The following is a 6,000-nucleotide window of genomic DNA, read 5'->3' on the forward strand; positions in this document are numbered from 1 at the left end:
GATCACCAAGTGCAACATAGCTTCAGCGTGTAAATCAGCTAGAAAGATGTGTCGGCATTGAGTAATTGTCTCTGGCCCCCTGCCAGTTAGGAGTGAGGAGTGATGAGTTCTACAGCAGAGTCTCACAACTAAATCGCTGGTTGAAAACTGTTTTCTGCCCCTCAAAAAGATAGAATTTGTAGATAATTGGCCCTCTTTTTGGGACTCACCCACAAACAGGACCAAGCCTGACCTGCTGAGGAGTGACGGACTCCATCCTAGCTGGAGGGGTGCTCTCATCTTATTAATATAGACAGGGCTCTAACTCCCCTCGCTCCACAATGAAATAGGGTGCAGGCCAGGCTGCAGGCTGTTATCCAGCCTGCCAGCATAGTGGAGTCTGCCACTAGCACAGTCAGTGTAGTCAGCTCAGCTATCACCATTGAGACCGTGTCTGTGCCTCGACCTAGGTTGGGCAAAACTAAACATGGCGGTGTTCGCCTTAGCAATCTCACTAGGATAAAGACCTCCTCCATTCCTGTCATTATTGAAAGAGATCATGATACCTCACATCTCAAAATAGGGCTACTTAATGTTAGATCCCTCATTTCCAAGGCAGTTGTAGTCAATGAACTAATCACTGATCATAATCTTGATGTGATTGGCCTGACTGAAACATGGCTTAAGCCTGATGAATTTACTATGTTAAATGAGGCCTCTCCTCCTGGCTGCGCATCCCGTAAAGGCGGAGGTGTTAGCAAATTTCAATAAAAAAATAATTAATAATAACTGTGTTTTCGTCTTTTGAAATTTATGCATCCTACTCAATCACTTTTTATAGCTACTGTTTGCAGGCCTCCTGGGCCATATACAGCGTTCCTCACTGAGTTCCCTGAATTCCTATCGGACCTTGTAGTCATGGCGGATAATATTCTAATCTTTGGTGACTTTAATATTCACATGGAAAAGTCCACAGACCCACTCCAAAAGGCTTTCGGAGCCATCATCGACTCAGTGGGTTTTGTCCAACATGTCTCCGGACCTACTCACTGCCACAGTCATACTCTGGACCTAGTTTTGTCCCATGGAATAAATATTGTGGATCTTAATGTTTTTTCCTCATAATCGTGGACTATCGGACCACCCTTTTATGACGTTTGCAATCGCAACAAATAATCTGCTCAGACCCCAACCAGGGAGCATCAAAAGTCGTGCTATAAATTCTCGGACAACCCAAAGATTCCTAGATGCCCTTCCAGACTCCCTCCACCTACCCAAGGACGTCAGAGTACAAACATCAGTTAACCACCTAACTGAGGAACTCAATTTAAACTTGCGTAATGCCCTAGATGCAGTCGCACTCCTAAAAACAAAAAACATTTGTCCTAAGAAACTAGCTCCCTGGTATACAGAAAATATCCGAGCTCTGAAGCTTCCAGAACATTGGAACAGAAATGGCGCCACACCAAACTGGAAGTCTTCCGACTAGCTTGGAAAGACAGTACCGTATCGAAGAGCCCTCACTGCTGCTCCACCAAACTGGAAGTCTTCCGACTAGCTTGGAAAGACAGTACCGTATTGAGGAGAATAAATTCAATCCAAAATTGATTTTTGATACTGTCGCAAAGCTAACTAAAAAGCAGGAAGAGAGAGGATGGCTTTCACTTCAGCAGTGATGAATTCATTAACTTGTGGGTATACTTTAGGGGTGGCAGGGTAGCCTAGTGGTTAGAGCTTTGGGATAGTAACCAGAAGGTTGCAAGTTCAAACCCCTGAGAGGGTACAAATCTGTCGTTCTGCCCCTGAACACTGTTCCTAGGCTGTCATTGAAAATAATAATTTGTTCTTAACTGACTTGCCTAAATAAAGGTTAAAAAAAACTTATTTGACAAAATGATGATTAGAAAGCAAATTACGGACTCCTCTTTAAATCTGTATATTTCTCCAAAGCTCAGTTGTCCTGAGTCTGCACAACACTGCCAGGACCTAGGATCAAGGGAGACACTCAAGGTTTTTAATACTATATCTATATATATATATCTGAGACTGCACTTGTGAAGGTGGTAAATTACCTTTTAATGGCATCAGACCAAGGCTCTGCATATGTCCTCGTGCTCCTAGACCTTAGTGCTGCTTTTGATACCATCGATCACCATATTCTTTTGGAGTGTTTTGGAAACCCAAATTCGTTTTGGTGTTCCTCAAGGTTCCGTTTAAGGACAACTATTGTTTTCACTATATATTTTACCTCAAGGGGATGTCATTCGAAAACATAATGTCAACTTTCACTGGTATGAAGACGATGAAACATGGTGAAGATTGCCGTCCCTGGAAGCCTGTGTCTCTCAGACAAATGTTTTACATTTAACTGGGACAAAACAGAGATGCTAGTTCTAGGAAACAAAGTGATCTGCTGTTGGATCTGACAATTAATCTGAATGGTTGTAAACAGTCAACCCACAACAGTCAACCCACAACAGTAAACCCACAACAGTAAACCCACAACAGTAAACCCACAACAGTCAACCCACAACAGTAAACCCACAACAGTCAACCCACAACAGTCAACCCACAACAGTAAACCCACAACAGTCAACCCACAACAGTAAACCCACAACAGTAAACCCACAACAGTCAACCCACAACAGTAAACCCACAACAGTAAACCCACAACAGTAAACCCACAACAGTAAACCCACAACAGTAAACCCACAACAGCATAAAACCCACAACAGCATAAAACCCACAACAGTAAACCCACAACAGTAAACCCACAACAGTAAACCCACAACAGCATAAAACCCACAACAGTAAACCCACAACAGTCAACCCACAACAGCATAAAACCCACAACAGTAAACCCACAACAGCATAAAACCCACAACAGCATAAAACCCACAACAGTAAACCCACAACAGTAAACCCACAACAGTAAACCCACAACAGCATAAAACCCACAACAGTAAACCCACAACAGCATAAAACCCACAACAGCATAAAACCCACAACAGTAAACCCACAACAGCATAAAACCCACAACAGTAAACCCACAACAGCATAAAACCCACAACAGTAAACCCACAACAGCATAAAACCCACAACAGTAAACCCACAACAGTAAACCCACAACAGCATAAAACCCACAACAGCATAAAACCCACAACAGCATAAAACCCACAACAGTAAACCAACAACAGTCAACCCACAACAGTCAACCCACAACAGTAAACCCACAACAGCATAAAACCCACAACAGTAAACCAACAACAGTCAACCCACAACAGTCAACCCACAACAGTAAACCCACAACAGCATAAAACCCACAACAGTAAACCCACAACAGTAAACCCACAACAGTAAACCCACAACAGTAAACCCACAACAGTAAACCCACAACAGCATAAAACCCACAACAGTAAACCCACAACAGCATAAAACCCACAACAGCATAAAACCCACAACAGTAAACCCACAACAGTAAACCCACAACAGTAAACCCACAACAGTAAACCCACAACAGTAAACCCACAACAGCATAAAACCCACAACAGTAAACCCACAACAGCATAAAACCCACAACAGTAAACCCACAACAGTAAACCCACAACAGCATAAAACCCACAACAGTAAACCCACAACAGCATAAAACCCACAACAGTAAACCCACAACAGCATAAAACCCACAACAGTAAACCCACAACAGTAAACCCACAACAGCATAAAACCCACAACAGTAAACCCACAACAGCATAAAACCCACAACAGTAAACCCACAACAGCATAAAACCCACAACAGTAAACCCACAACAGTAAACCCACAACAGCATAAAACCCACAACAGTAAACCCACAACAGCATAAAACCCACAACAGTAAACCCACAACAGTAAACCCACAACAGCATAAAACCCACATCAGTAAACCCACAACAGTAAACCCACAACAGTAAACCCACAACAGTAAACCCACAACAGTAAACCGGCACAGGCAAGGCTTAGTTTTTATAACCATCACCATCACCACCATCACCATCACATCACCATCATCACCATCATCACCACCATCATCACCATCATCATCACCATCATCATCACCATCATCACCACCATCATCATCACCATCATCATCACCACCATCACATCACCATCATCACCACCATCATCACCATCATCATCACCATCATCATCACCATCATCATCACCATCATCATCACCATCATCACCATCATCATCACCATCATCACTATCATCACCTTCACCATCATCATCATCATCATCATCACCGCCATTCCCATCGCCACCATCATCACCATCATCATCATCAACATCACCACCTTCACCATCACCATCATCACCATCATCACCATCACCATCACCATCATCACCATCATCACCACCTTCACCATCACCACCATCATCATCATCACCATCATCATCATCACCATCATCATCATCACCACCATCACCATCACCATCATCACCATCATCACCACCACCATCATCACCATCATCACCATCACCACCTTCACCATCACCACCTTCACCATCACCATCATCACCATCACCATCATCACCACCATCACCATCATCACCATCATCACCATCATCACCACCATCATCATTCATCACCATCACCATCATCACCACCATCATGGACTCTCTACACTCCCCATTGTTCTCCTACATCAGCAGAGTCCATTACTGACCCAGATTACTCCTTTACTGTTCTAACACACACACACACACACACACACACACACACACACACACACACACACACACACACACACACACACACACACACACACACACACACACACACACACACACACACACACACACACACACACACACACACACACAGCCTCCACGCTTGTCTTAAGATGGTCTGATATGAGGTGATGTTTAAGCCTTTGGCAGGTCCCTTACTCCCCTTCCTCTCTCTCTCTCTCTCTCTCTCTCTCTCTCTCTCCTTTCTCTCTCTCTCCTTTCTCTCTCTCTCCTTCCTCTCTCTCTCTCTCCCCCATCCTCTCTCTCTCTCACCCTACTCTATCTCCTCCTCTCTCTCTCCCCCCTATTCTCTCTCTCTCTCTCTCTCTCTCTGCCCCCCCCTCTCTCTCTCTCGCTCCCTAATAGAGATAGATATCTCTCTCTCCCCCTCTCCCACTCTCTCTCTCTCTCTCTCTCTCCGATCTCTCCGATCTCTCACACAGAACATTTGGGTGATAAAGACGGTTAACTGATTAGCGTAGCATGGCTGTAGGTTTCTATGAGTCTTTTGTACGATCGCTAACGAGGGCCTAGATGCACCATAAAAATCCCCCCCCCCCCTCCCCATTGCCCAACCATTGCGTGAGCTCGCGTGCTATGAGGAGGGATGATAGGAGCCAAATATTTTTTCAGTAGCAGATTCCTCTCTGTTGTGGGGCTGTGCCCCGAAAGAGGTGTATGTCTGCGTGTGCCAACACACCAGTGACATCTAGCTGGCTGTGCCACGAGGTTATAAATCATCAAGGGCCTCAGGTGTAGAGCACGCAACCCTACCCATTATTCAGGGGTTTTGCATTGTGAAACTTCTCTGTTTGCTAAACCTTGTAACGTTATAAGTAGGCGATGGAAACAGACTCGTTTCTTACAGAAGCTTTGTTCAGCTGGAACTTTTGCTTTTTGACTTCTAATTTTTAAAAAAATATCTTGAATTTTTTTCATCTTGATTGTTGATCAATTTCACTTGCTGCCTGTAAAATTAGTCATTCAAGCTGTGATAGAGAACAGCCTATAGACTGTGATAGAGAACGGCCTATAGACTGTGAGCTGTGATAGAGAACAGCCTATAGACTGTGATAGAGAACGGCCTATAGACTGTGAGCTGTGATAGAGAACAGCCTATAGACTGTGATAGAGAACAGCCTATAGACTGTGATAGAGAACAGCCTATAGACTGTGAGCTGTGATAGAGAACAGCCTATAGACTGTGATAGAGAACGGCCTATAGACTGTGAGCTGTGATAGAGAACAGCCTA

The sequence above is a fragment of the Oncorhynchus clarkii genome, chromosome 19, assembly GCF_045791955.1.
Source record: "Oncorhynchus clarkii lewisi isolate Uvic-CL-2024 chromosome 19, UVic_Ocla_1.0, whole genome shotgun sequence".
In the NCBI taxonomy this organism is placed as follows: domain Eukaryota; kingdom Metazoa; phylum Chordata; class Actinopteri; order Salmoniformes; family Salmonidae; genus Oncorhynchus; species Oncorhynchus clarkii.